At 48.0% G+C, this 14719-nt stretch overlaps 1 long non-coding RNA gene across 1 annotated transcript; it reads right to left on the reverse strand.

Moving 5' to 3' along the window:
- Nucleotides 1-228: 228 nt before the first annotated feature.
- Nucleotides 229-13107, reverse strand: LOC119974388. The gene is made up of 3 exons (XR_005462501.1): nt 12960-13107; nt 3512-3880; nt 229-1013 (listed from the first exon to the last, which is right to left on the reverse strand). It is a non-coding gene; the product is annotated as an uncharacterized LOC119974388 (long non-coding RNA).
- Nucleotides 13108-14719: the final 1612 nt, after the last annotated feature.

Genomic DNA, 14719 nt, shown 5'->3' on the forward strand with positions numbered 1-14719 from the left:
TTTACTGGCTTCTAATTTTTATCTGGGACCTCCCGGTTTGGTCAAATGAATGTCAGAGGATCAAACATTGGGCATTACTTGAGATTGACTGGTGCCGAACAAAACTAGCTTAGTGTTTGCGTGTGCAGCCTTCGGAAAAATACTGAGTTACTATTAATGTATTTCTCACGCTTTGCCATATTTCATAGCTTGGCGGAGATCTAACTAAAAATTGATTAGTTGATTACACAAGGAACACTCAGTATTAAATACAATGGAATACAATGGTTAATTCATTATATGAGAAATGGCTGAGTTCCCACATTCAGGGCTACTTTTAATATTTTGCTTATTGGTTATATACATTTAACTAGCCCCTATATGAATAAAACTAGACAATAGTACCCCCCATTTATTCTTCTAAACCTAATAGAAAGAATCATAATTAAAGTCAAGCATAAAGGAAAAGAAAAGAAAATATAAGAAATAAAGGCTAAGAGGAACACATTCACAGTTCCTTTAATGCTCCCTTGTTTGAGGACAGCCTTCAACACTAGAATGGGCAAGCCGATAAAGTGTTACAATGTTAAATATAGGAAACACGCTGATCAGGTTAAGAGGGGATGTCAGGTAGTCTTGAGAGGCATAACCTTACCAAGGGCTTCAGTTCATTGTGTCAGTCTGGTGGGTCTGGGCAGCCAGGTTCACCTGCAATTGTTCCTTACGAGTCTGTTCCGCGGAGCGCCTGACATAATCTTGAGCAATCTCTGCATGGTTTGTCTGACCACCTGCCCTGGGATGTTGTTGATTCTGGGCAGATTTCTGCAGTGCTTACATATGTCAGGTCCTCCTTATGGGTCCTTTAGACCTGGCTCGGTAAACTCAGACCCCTTTCACTGCCCCCCACCTGGTAGAGTGACCACCATTTCATGTCTGTTTCGGTGGATGTTCAGAGGGTGAGATCTTACATTTTGACCCCTTATGTCATTATCATTCTTGGTCGCCTTCTTTCTCTCGCCCTTGAGTAGGGTGATCTGTGCAGGGAGAAAAGTCACTTCTTGGTTTTTGTTTTAGATTCCAGTTTTCTCTTCACCTAACATATTCCAGTTTATTCCATAATCTATTGTAACTTGAATGTGATCTCTGAATAATTGGATTGATACCCCTTACTCTGTAACTCTCTCCACTTGCAAATGTTCTCACTCAAATATCATGCAAAATAACATCATGCATGGACTTAAAATAGTTTCCAGCTCTCCAATCATCTACATATACCTTGTGGCTACTCCTCACCAGGTTTACTTGCTACCAGGTCTTTATTTGTTCTTATCCAAATAATTTACTCTGTCACTTCAATTGTGCTCATTTCAACAGGTATCAGTGTGTTTGATTCTATCCCAATTATTTAAAGTCAGTTTCCCTATGGAATATGTGTCAATGTCTTCATGACGTAATGGTGTTCTTTCACTCTGTTAGCCCCATTGACCATTCCCAGCCATGCTGTTTGTCAAGTAATGTGCATGCATGGGACCTGCTCTTCAATGCATAATGGCAAGGAGTTCCAAACCCTTGAGAGGGTCTATTTTGAACTGGTTTCCTGCCTATTAGTCACTTCACACGTAGCTCATCTGCATACATACTCAGTGCCCCCAATGTCATACCACACATTCTTGAACCTTTTGTGATCTTATTAAACCATGATGAGCTCGCTCTCTCGGAACCAGGCACTGATGAAGTTGGTGGACGAGATACCCATAGTTTTGCTAATGGTCTCTTTCAGCACATGCATCGTGCATTGCAACGGCGACTGGCCCCACAGTTTGGAGATGACAATTTTTGTTTCTGTCGCACATTTAAAGTAGTGGAACACCCTAAGTCAATTTATAGAGGGACCCATTACCAAAAAAATTAATATCGAGCCACATAATGTGACAGTAGAAAGGTGGCATTAGGTTGCTCAAAGAGCTTGGTTTGAATGAGGATTGTGAAGGAGAGAGAAAGGGAGAGATGTTTACAGATTGAATTCCCGAGGTTAGGGCCCTGGCAGCTGAAAGTGTGGCCAACAATAGTGGAGCGAATGAAATAGGTGAGAGGTCGGTTCAGCATTAGAGGCCTGTAATTGTAGAGCACAGAGATCTTGGCAAGTTGTAGCGCGAGAGGCTGCAAAGAGAGGAAAGGTTGGAGGGAGTGATGTAGGTTACTGAGAAAGAGGATGCTGCGATGTTGCAGAGGCTGGAGGAAGTTACAGAGATAGGGAGGCATGTAGGGACTTGGCGTGGTGAGATAGATAGGAAGGCTTGTAGCGGGCTGGAGGAGATAACAGAGATAGGTAGGGTTGTAGGGCTGGAGGAGGTTATAGTGATAGGGGCTGTTTAAGCGCTCGTAGAAATAATAATAATCTTTATTAGTGTCACAAGTAGGCCTACATTAACGCTGCAATGAAGCTACGGTAAAAAATCCCCTAGTCACCACATTCCGAGGCCTGGTCGGGTCCACTGAGGGAGAATTCCGAATGTCCTATTCACCTAACAAGCACGTCTTTCGGGACTTATGGGAGGAAACTGGAGCGGCCGAAGGAAACCCACGCAAACACGGGGAGAACGTGCTGACTCCGCACAGTCAGTGACCCAAGCCGGGAATCGAACACGAGTCCCTGCCGCTGTGAAGCAACAGTGCTAACCATTCTGCTATCATGCTAAATTATTGAGATAGGGAGGCTAGTAGGGACTGGAGGAGGTTAGAGAGATTGGGAGCATTGTAGGGGTTGGTGGCAGTTAGAGAGATAGGGAGGTTGTAGGGCCTGGAGGCGATTACAAAGAAAGGGAGGGTAGGAAGGGTGGGGACTGTTACAGAGATAGACCTGGAGGAGGAACTGAGATGGGGAATGTTGGAGGGGATGGAGTAGGTTACAGAGATAGGGAGGGTTGGAGGGTCTGGGAAAGATTACAGATCTTGGGCTGGTCATTGGGACTGGAGGAGGAAATGAGATAGGGAGAATTGAAGGGACTGGAGGAGGATACTGAGATAGGGAAGGCTATTGGGGCTGCAGGAGGTTACAGAGATAGGGAGGGTTAAAGACTGGAGAAGGTTACGGAGATAGGGAGCGTTGTAGGGCCTGGAGGAGGTTGCAGAGATGGGGGGGGGGGGGTAGCGGGTGGAGGGGGGGGGGGGGGGTTCTGTCAGGGCTGGAGAAGGTTACAGAGTTAGGGGTGGGAAAAGCCATGGAGGGATTGGAAAACAGCCACAGTAACCTTTGATGCATTTCCAGCATTTTATTTTTTTAAGAATGCTAGCCTCAACTGCATTTTGCTTTTCGACTGGAATTTAAAAATTCTGCCTCAACCAAGATGTGGGGAAATAAAATTCCACCATTTATAATGATTCATACCTTCCCCCAGGTTTTGGCCAGTACCCTGACCCACAGAAGCTCCCTGATCCCGCTCCCACCCCAGCCCCATCTCCTTTAATTCCTTGGTACCACTTCCAAGCTCTCCTTTGCCTGACCCTCCCTGAACACTCCACACACTCTTACCTCATTCCTGTTGTTGCTGATTCCAAGCACTTAAGCGATTAGTCACCTCCCTAATGTTTCCGTATGTGGTCAATGTCACGTTTCGCCTACTTTAAAGGATTATACATTAATTGTTGTCTTCCTGTTATTGTTGCTGGTGTTGTCCAGTGAATACGTTAAGTGCAATGGCATGTAGTGGGTGGGATGGATTCCAATGATAATATAATACGCAGCTACGTTGAATCACTCCATTTAATAGCAGGACGAAGGTAATTGGGGAATCATCGGAATGAGGCGCCTGTGGTTGGGCGAATGGTCCCAAATGCTGGCAGTCCTCGTCACACATGGATAGTATCGGCATAAAAAGCAAATTACTGCAGTTGCTGGAATCTGAAATAAAAATAGAAAATACTGATCAATCTCAGCAGGCCTGACTGAATCTTTGGCGAGTGAATGGAGGTAACCTGCTGGAAAATCTCAGCAGGCCTGGCAGCATCTGTAGGCCAGACCTGCTGAGATTTTCCAGCCTTTTCTCTTCCATTTCAGATTCCAGCATCCGCAGAAATTTGCTTTTATCCAGGTAACCTTTCGAGTCTGGATGACCCTTTGTCAAAATCCATCCAGCTTTGACAAAGAGTCATCCTGACTCAAAACATTAGCTCTGTTATTTCTCCGTGGATAGTATAGGCATGTCTTCCTGAGCTTACCTGCAACCCTCATTGTTTCCGGACACAATCAGCACTAACCTCTGGAGCTGAACTCCACGGGTGGATAAGGAACAGGGGTCAATAACCAGGGGGCATAGACTCAAGGTAGGGGGAGGAGATTCAGAGGAAATTGGAGGAAAAACATTTTCATCTAAAGGGTGGTGGGAATCTGGAACTCTCTGCCTGAAAAGGTTGATCAAGGTGAGAATCCTCACAATATTTAAGAAGTATTTAGATGAGCACGTGAAATGCTTTAGCATACAAGGCTATGGATTGAGTGCTGCAAAATGGGGTTAAAATAGATTGGGGCTTCATGGTCGACACAGCCTCAATGGGCTGAAGGGCCTCTTTCAGTGCTGCAAGACTGTCTGACAATGGATTGTCCCAGCAAGTATCTCAAGGTGTACGACCTTTTGGCCTGAACATTATCATGCAAAAATGAGTTCAATTGGTGTTTTTTTCTTCCCGGAGCAGTGGGTTACCGCCAGGCCTTTGTTCTATTCAAATCACTTCCTGTCAGAATGCCTGTTTCCCTAATTAGTGGGAGTTGTTTAACGTTTGGATTGACTTTGTTTATGGAAGTTAAACGGCATTGCAGCGAAGAAACTAAAGCCTGTTTTTTCCATGTTCTCTTACGTGCTGGCAGGAAAGGCCTTGCCCTGCTAATCTTTGTCAGTTAGTAATTTGTTTTCTGTTCTTAATCCTGTCGGAGCTAAAGAGCAAACTAGATTGTTTTGTCCCGATATTAAGTGTTCATTTTTTTTCTTTGCCGTGCTCTTGGGCCATTCTCTCCCGAAGGCGCTGGCTCTTGGTGGAGTGTTGGTCACTCAGTGCTGACTACTCTCAAGTGCCTTGCCTAATTGGGGCATTCTACAGTAGAAAATGGTTAACATCAGACGACACGGTGCCCAGATCCCTCAGTACTGAGCCTGGTCCCATCATCACATGATATCCATGTTCCAAGAAGAGTTATGGAATAAATGACCGGAAGCATTTTTCTCTTCCCCAGGGCAGGACAGGAGAATATTGCAGCCATAAAAGGCAGTATTAGAAGATGAGGCAGACTTAAGGATTAAAGGGTGATTTAATTTCTCCATCATTGTCTGCCGCACTTTTTAACTGTCTGGCTGTTTGGGGAGGGGGATGGGGGTGGGGGGGGTGGGGGTGGGGGGGGGGGGGGGGTACTGTGGAGGATGGATGAGATCCCGGGGATTGGTTGTGGGGGAAGTTGGGGAAGGATGGGGGGAGGTATGGGAATGTCAGAGGTCGGGGGTCAGAGGTTGGGGTTGCAGGCCCATGGTGGGGGATGGAATCCTTGGAGGGTTGGAGTGGTGGTGTAGTCGGGGATGAAGCTCCGTGGGTGTAGTTCCATGGGGGGAATCAGTCTGGGTGTTTACACTAGTCACCCAGAAGTTAGAAGAGGTCATTATTCCAACTTTTTCTGATTTAAAAAAAAATTTGTTCATGGGATGTGGGCATCGCAGCCTGTGCCAGCATTTATTGCCCATCCCTAATTACCCTTAAGGGGGCAGTTAAGAGTCAACCACATTGCTGTGGGTCTAGAGTCAGTTGTACATCTGACCAGATAAGGTTGACAGATTCCCTTCCCTGAAGGACATTAATGAACCAGATGGGTTTTTCCGACAATCGACAATGGTTTCATTCGACTTTATTTAATTGCAGATTTCTTTTACTGAATTCAAATTTCACCATGTTCAGTGGCGGGATTTGAACCTGGGTCCCCAGAGCATTACTCTGGGTCTCTGGTTTACTAGTCCAGTGGCAATACCACTGCACCACCACCTCCCACATAACTATTGGTTTAACCTTGGCAGAACCCTCAAGTTAGAGATTTAAATCACACTTTTTGAAGGTTCTCTTCACAGTGGAACTTGCCCAGGGCAAGTTAGCACTTCTGGGAAATTGCCTTGCAAACCCTTACCACTAGCATTCTGAGAGGGATTCCCCAGAATATCTTTAAGGTAGCTCAGTTTAGCTCAGTTGTGTTCAGCTCTGTTGGCTGAACAGCTGGTTGGTGATGCAATGTGAGGCCAACAGCATGGGTTCAATCCCTGTACCGGCTGAGGCGCTTCATGAAGGACCTTACCCTTGCCTGAGGTGTGGTAATTCCTGTACCGGCTGAGGTGCTTCATGAAGGACCTTACCCTCGCCTGAGGTGTGGTAATTCCTGTACCGGTTGAGGTGCTTCATGAAGGACCTTACCCTCGTCTGAGGTGTGGTCATTTTCAGGTTAAATCACCGCCAGTCAGCTCTTCATCCCCCTCAAAGGGGAAAGCATTCTATGGTCATCTGGGACTATGGTGACTTTACTCGTGTTCTAGGCCCGACCACCTTCAGCTGCTTCATCAATGATCTTCTCACCATCATAAGTTCAGAAACAGAGATATATGCTGATAACTGACTGCACAATGTTCAGCACCATTCATAACTCTTCAGCAAAACTTGGACCACATGCAGGCTTGGGCTGATAAGTGGCAAGTAACTTCCATGCCAGACAATGAGCATCTCCAACAGGAGAGAATCGAACTGCCTTCTGTTGACTTTCAACCACATTACCTTCACTGATTCACCGACCACCAGCATCCTGAGATTTACAATTGACCAGTAACTGAGCTAAATTCAGCCATTATACATACTGTGGCTACAAGAGTAGATCAGAGGCTGGGAATCCTGCAGTGAGCAACTCACCTCCTCATTTTCCAAAGCCTGTTCACCTCCAAGGCACAAATTAGGAGTGTCATGGAATACAGTCCACTTGCCTGGATGAATTCGGCTCCAACAACACACAAGAAGCTTGACACCATCCAGGACAAAGCAGCCCACTTGATTGGAACCCCAATCACCAGCCCAAGGATTCACTCCCTTCAGCACTGGTGCACAGTGGCAGCAGTGTGTACTATATACAGCAACTGGCCAAGGCTCCTTTGACAGCACCTTCCTAACCCATGACTTCTACCAGCCGAAGGACAAGGTACGGTAGCACAGTGGTTAGCACTGTTGCTTCTCAGTACCACAGTCCCAGGTTCGATTCCCGGCTTGGGTCACTGTCTGTGCAGAGTCTGCACGTTCTCCCTGTGTCTGCGTGGCTTTCCTCCGGGTGCTCCAGTTTCCTCCCACAAGCCCCGAAAGACGTGCTGTTAGGTAATTTGGACATTCTGAATTCTCCCTCTGTGTACCCGAACAGGCGCCGAAATGTGGTGACTAGGGGCTTTTCACAGTAACTTAATTGCACTGTTAATGTAAGCCTACTTGTGACAATAAAGATTATTATTAAGGGCAGCAGACGCATGGGAACACCATCGCCTACAAGTTCCCTTCAAAGCCACAACTCCCTCCCGAACAGTACAGTGGGTGTACCTACACGTCAGGGACTGTAGTGGTTCAAGAAGGCAGCTCACCACCAGCTTCTCAAGGGGCAATTAGGGATGGGCAATAAATGCTTGTCCAGCCCATATCCCATGATTCAATAAATAAAACAAAAATCAATCCCTTGATGCAAAGCGAAGTTAGCCATGAGGTGGTTTCATTAATTTTCAGCAGCTGGCAGAGAGACGTGAAGCAAATTCAGCAAAGGCTCCCAGTGCTATCTGATCTTTGTATAATGAACAATATAACATCTGTAATAAACAGGATGCTTCCTCTTATTTCAAACGGCAACCCTTCAGAATTTTCTATTCATCACTAAAAGAGGGAGTCCCATGAGGGCCAAATATCACAAACATCTTTTTCTGTTCGAGTGCAACTTTAGGTTTTCAACAAAACAATCTTTGGAATAGTCAACAAAAGACATATGAGGTTGCTGGAATTCACAACTGGGGAATTTCGCCGTTTCATCAACATCCCCGCCACCCTCCCAAGCGACAAAACCAAGGCTGGCAGAGGAGTCAAGTATGCAACTAATATTGCTGCACGACAGAATGAGTTTGGGGAGCTGACTGGTCGCCTCCTGTTCCTAATGTAGCAATGGCCCAGTTAATTAAACAGCCCATTCACTTTGGAGGTCGGGGGAAGGGGCTAGAATCAGTGTCCAAACCCCGAGCAGCGGAAACCAGTGCGGTTGGAAGCAGAAACTCAGTACAGGCCGAGTCGCCTGGGCCTCACAGGCCAATGAGGCTGGGAGTTACAGATGAATGGGTCATAAAGCAGCCTCTCTACTGAACCCAACAATCATACATTTGAATGTGGAGTGGTCACACTGCAGTTAGTTTAGAGGAAGTAAAGAAGCAGATGTTGCTTAACTTTTGATTTGGTTGAAAGGCCGGCCTAGCAATGATCATCTGTACCACATGCTGAAGAATGTGTTGCTCCATGAGTGCGCAGTTAATAGCTCACCTATTCACTGCCCGATCTCATTTTCCCAGCACTTCACGAATGTCCAAAACGTTTTTTTTGTCGCGTACATGCCTGATAAGGAACTCATTATTGCGGATGCCTTGTCCCACTCCATAACCTTGCCTGTTGACCCGCCGGCATTCGTCCAACAGATCAAAACACAGGTGCAACTGTGGGCCAGCAACCTCCCGGCGTTGGATGAAAAGGTGATTCTCATTCGCAAGGAGACAGCCAAAGACCCTCTTCTGCAGCGTGTCGTGCGCCACCTCGCGATGGCTGGCAAAAAGGGCAGTGCCCTCAATTCTTCAATGTGAAGGACGACCTGACGGTGGTTGATGGCATCCTCCTCAAGCTGGACCGCATTGTCATTCCACTCAGTCTCCAGAGCTTGGTGCTCCGGCAAATCCATGGGGGACACCTGGGCGTTGAGAAGTGCAGCCGCAGAGCCAGGCAGGCTGTCTACTGGCTTGGGATTAGTCAGGACATCTCAAATATGGTCCTCAACTGTCCGACCTGTCAACGCATCCATCCAGCACAGAACAAGGAGACGCTTCAGCAGCACAGAATCGTGACCTCCCCGTGGTCCAAGGTGGGCATCGACCATTTTCACGCCAATGGTCATGATTATGTGTTAATCATTGATTATTTTTCTAACTACCCAGAAGTTGTGAAGCTCTCGGACCTCACATCCAAGTCATCAAGGTCTGTAAGGAGACGTTCTCTAGGCATGGTATTCCACTCACTGTCATGAGTGACAATGGTCCTTGCTTCAGCAGCCAAGAGTGGTCAAGATTTGCCCAGGTATATCAGTATAATCACGTCACTTCCAGCCCGCATTACCCGCAGTCCAACGGGAAGGTTGAGAAAGGGGTTCACATAGTGAAGCAGCTCATCTGCAAGGCTGCGGATTCTGCTTCTGACGTCAACCGAGCGCTGCCTGCGTACAGGGCAACCCCTCTGTCTACCGGCATGTCAGCGGCTCAACTCCTGATGAACAGGGACCTGCGGACGACTCTTCCAGCTAAACACTTGCCTGACCTGGATCACTGAAGCAGAAGCTCAGGGACCGGCAAAAGCAGAGCTATGATGCTCATGCCACTGATTTGCCTGTGCTACTCCCGGAGGATGCTGTTCGGATCAAGCTACCTGATGGAGGCTGGTCAGCTGAGGAGGAGCAGAGAGAGAGCGAGAGGAGCAGAGAGAGAGAGAGGCGGGCTGAGGGAGAGAGAGGGCAGAGAGAGAGAGACAGAGGGGATGAGAGAGAGAGGGGCAGAGAGAGAGAGAGGCAGAGAGAGAGAGGGCAGAGAGAGAGAGGGGGCAGAGAGAGAGAGGGGGCAGAGAGAGAGAAGCAGGGAGAGAGGGGGGCTGAGAGAGAGGAGCAGAGAGAGAGAGGGGTGGAGAGAGAGGGGGCGGAGATAGAGGGAGCGAAGAGAGATAGGGCAGAGAGAGACGCGCAGAGAGACAAGGGCAGGGAAATAGTACTACATCAGGAAGCACGACTTTGCACAACGGAGAGTGGAGATTTGGAACTAAACATAATGGGTGAGTTTCTCCCGCAATCAGCGGGGTGGGCCGTACCGATGCCAAGGAGTAGCGTGAACCACTGATTCCGCATGTTCCGGGGGCCAAGCCGGCGCTGGAGTGGTTGGCACCATGCCAACTGGCGCCGAAGGGCCTCTGCCGGCCGGCGCATGTTTGTGCATGCGCAGGAGTGCCAGCGTGTTCTGACGCATGCGCATCATGCCGGCCATCGCGGAGCTTTACAGAGGCCGGCGCGGAAGGGAAAGAGTGTCCCCACGGCACAGGCCCGCCCGCAGATCGGTGGGCCCCGATTGTGGGCCAGGCCACTGTGCCCCACCCCCCCCCGCCCCCCCGGGGCCGGATCCCCCTGCGCCCTCCGAGGACTCAGCAGGCCGCCCTCAAAGCCAGGTCCCGCCAGTATGGACCCTGTCTAATCCACGCCGGCGGGACTGGCCGAAAACGGGCAGCCACTCGGCCCATCAGTGTCCAGAGAATTGCTGGGGGGGGGGGGCCTGCTGCCAATGGCCCCCGACCGGCTTGGTGCAATCCCCGCCCCCGCCCAAAAACCACCGCCGACGTCGGAGCGGTTGGGCGGGATTCATGCTGCCTCCCGGCGATTCTCCGACCCGGCAGGGGGTTGCGAATCTTGCCCAATGGATGCTGAGGTTTAAATAGAAATTTAAAAGCTGCCATTGATGTTTTGTTACTCGAGAGGTCTATCTGTTAATGTTCCATAAAGTACAGAACAGCTGCAATAATGGCAGAACATACTGGAAAGGCTGAATGGCCTTCCCATGTTCCATCGTTGGGCATCGTTAGTTCGCCCAGCATTTATTCCCCATTCATAGCTGCCCATCAGAAAATGATGGTGAGTTGCCTTCCTGAACCGCAGCAGTCCTTCAGGTGTAGGTACACCCATTGTGCTGCTAGGGAGGGTGTTCCAGTATATTGCCCCAGTGACAGTGGAGGAGCACCAATATATTTCCAAGTCAGGGTGGTGAGTGACTTGAAGGGTAACCTCCATGTGGTGGGATTCCCAGATATCTGCTGCTCTTGACCTTCTTGATGGTCATGGCCGTGGGTTTGGAAAGTGTTGCCTAAGGAACCTTGATGAGTTACTGCAGTGCATCTTGTAGATGGTACACACAATTGCCACTGTTTGTTGGTGGTGTCTTGAGTGTTGTTGGAGCTGCATTCATCCAGGCATGTGGAGAGTTGACTTATGCCTTGTAGATGGTGTGTAGGCTTTGGGGGTCAGGAGGTGAGTTACTCACTGTAGGATTCCTAGTGTTTGACCTGCCATGGTAGCCACAGTATTAATGTGGCTAGTCCATTCAGGATCTGATCAATGGTAAGCCCAGTATGTTGACAGTGGAGAATTCAATGGTAATGCCATTGAACGTCATGGGGTGGTGGTTAGATCCTCTTTTATAAGAGATGGACATTGTCTGACACTTGTGTGGCGCAAATGTAACTTGCCACTTGTCAGCCCAAGTCGGGAAATTGTCCAGGTCTTGCTGCATTTGGACATGGACTGTTTCATTATCGGAAGTGTCACGAATGGTGCTGAACATTGTGCAGTGATTCCGCAAACATCCCCTCTTCTGACCTTATCATGGAAGGGAGGTCATTGATGAAGCAGCTGAAGATGGTTGGACCTGGGACACTACCCTGAGGAATTCCTGCAGTGATGTCCTGGAGCTGAGATAATTGACCTCAAACCACCATAACCATCTTCCTTTGAGCCAGGTATGACTCCAACCAGCGGAGAGTTTTCCTCCTGATTCCATTCGCTGCTTGTGAAATCCGTTCATGGGTTTTAGTTCCTTGAATTACCAGCCGTCTGATCACATTGCAAAATTGCTTCCGAGAGAAGCAGTTTCAGTCACAGTGGGCGAGTCATTATCCATTTACCTGCAGTGATGTGATCATAATGTGGAACTATCTAGCTTGGTATGGACAGCCAGTGTGGATAGGTTATTCTGTACTCACTGTCACCAGAATCAACAATTTGTTGAATAATTTTAGCGTATTAGACTTTCTGTTCTAATGGTCGATCAAATCAGGACAAGACCTACTCAGTTAATGGTAGGGAGTTGGAGAGAGTTACAGAACAAAGAGATCTCGGAACACAGCGTTATAGCTCCCTAAAGGTAGAGTCACAGATGGACAGAGGGGTGAAGAAGGCATTCAGCATGCTAGGTTGTATTGGTCGGAATATTGAATACAGGAGTTGGGACGTCTTTTTGAAGTTGTCCAAGACATTGGTAAGATTACACATGGAATACTGTATTCAGTTCTGTTCACCCTATTATAGGAAGGATATTGTTAAACTGGAAAGAGTACAGAAGTGATTTACGAGGATGCCACAAGGACTTGATGATCTGAGTTATAAGGAGAGGCTGGATAGCCTGGGGCTTTTTTTGCTGGAGCGTAGGAGGCTTAGGGGTGAACTTATAGAGGTCTATAAAATAATGAGGAGCGTCGATAAGGTAGATAGTCAACATCTTTTCCCAAAGGTAGAGGAGTCTAGAACTAGAGGGCTTAAGGTGAGAGGGGAGGGATACAAAAGAGACCAGAGGGGAAATCTTTTCACACAGAGGGTGGTGAGCATCTGGAATGGGCTGCCAAAGGCAGTGAGTGGTAGAGGCAGGTATAATTTTTTCCTTTAAAAAACAGTTAGACAGTTACACGGGCAGGGTGGGTACAGAGGAATATGGGCCAAATGCGGGCAAGTGGAACTAGCTCAGTGACAGAAACTGGGCGGCATGGACAAGCTGGGCCGAAGGGCCTGTTTCCACAGTGGAAACATCTGTGACTCTATGAAGCAAGCCTTACAGTTGGCAATAAATTGTTAAAGTATTTAAAGATAAATATGGAAAACCAACCAATCGCTCTGCTCTTGGTCTCGTTCTTTCCCGCGGTTTACAAATGCCGGCCCCACTCTCGGTCCCACTCTTTCTGGGATTCTTTTATTCTCCTGGCTCCGTTCTTGCTCTCGCAAATCCCGCTCTCACTCTCTCAACAAAATGTGTTGTGGGCTGCAGTCAGAGCTCTGAAGGCCCGCATGAGACCCATGGGACACAGGTTGCCCACCACTGCGCTAAACATTTCACTGACAGTGATATACGAGGCTTATCTCCTCCCCCATGTACACAGTGATTATGTTACCACTGTGTGCACCAGCAGATTAATGCATCAACCCCAGTTACCAATACTCTGAATGTTGGTAATGCTCCAATGATTTATTGTGGTCACATGGGTGACTGCCAAGGCCTGAAGACTGAGAGAACATTTCTCTCTCTCTCCCAATCTTGATCTATTACTTTCTATCTTTCCCCTCATCTCTCTGTTGCTTTCTCCCATTTTAGTCACCCCTGCCAATCACTACGCTCCCACAATTGTGGTGAATGCCAACGAGCTGACGACTATGAGTATCAGGAAGTCAAATGCCAACAGGTTCTTCCCAACATTGAACACAGACTCAGCATCATTTCACTTCCCTTCTGAAACCGAGAAAACCTTCGCTTGCGAGTTATTTGCAGAGCTCTGTGATATTTAAAGCAGCAATTCGATTCCGTTTCGATTTTCTGGTGGGTTGGTTTTCTACGTTTTGCCTTCCCCTCTCCTCCCTTCCCTTCGGGACCTAACCCAACTGTCACGCATAGCACAATACCATGTCAACCCACACGTCTGAATAACTGTTCCCTGCCTGGGAGCATATGCAATGAACTTCACCTCGTGTCTTCAATGGAGATATAACCCCATCTGGCATCCCAGCTAGATATAAAAAAACTCCCGTGTCATTTTTTCCCAAAGACAAGCAGGTGAATCCTCCCTCCTGTCCTGCGTCATCTGTCCCACAATCAACCTCAGAAGCTGAACAGCCTGGAAACCATCTTGGATTGGTTTATCAATGCTGCATTTCTCACTTTAGCGTGGCTTGAAAAGGCAATCCATCAATGCGAAGTATCTTCACAGGCCCTTACGTCATGAGGTGGGTGATGCACATTCAAAGTCTTTCCCAATTTAACATCTACGAACACACAGTTTCTAATGTGAATCAGAAGGAGATGGCCAGAATTCTCCGGCCGTTGGGATTCTCCGTATCCGCTGGCAGCGCAACCCCGTCGACAGGAGGTGGTTTGAATGGGAAATCCATTGACAAGCGGCGGGAGAAGAGAATCTCACTGCTGGCGAACGGCCTGCTGCCCAGAAACACACAGCTGGGGAACCAAAGAAGCCAGTCCCGAATTTCAGAATGAGCAAATATATCTCATGTCTCCCCCTCCCTCCACTGGAAGCTAATCACGCTCCTGCCCAAAATTTTCCATTGCAATCGCTTCTAAAATTGCTTTTTGGGCCCTCTCCGTCGCTGGCAAGGCTGGCATTTATTGCAAATCTGCGGATGGATGTGAGGCACATTCTTCAACTGCAGCAGCCCAGATGGTCTAGGTGATCCCGGAGTACTGAGGGGCTGGTTTAGAACAGTGGGCTAAACAGCTGGCTTGTAATGCAGAACAATCCCAGCAGCGTGGGTCCAATTCCAGTACCGGCCTCCCCGAACAGGCACCGGAATGTGGCAGCCTACTTGTGACAATAATTGATTATTATTATTATTATTAGGTAGTCAGTACCAGGACTTTGC

The sequence above is a fragment of the Scyliorhinus canicula genome, chromosome 12 (assembly GCF_902713615.1).
Source record: "Scyliorhinus canicula chromosome 12, sScyCan1.1, whole genome shotgun sequence".
Taxonomy (NCBI): Eukaryota; Metazoa; Chordata; class Chondrichthyes; order Carcharhiniformes; family Scyliorhinidae; genus Scyliorhinus; species Scyliorhinus canicula.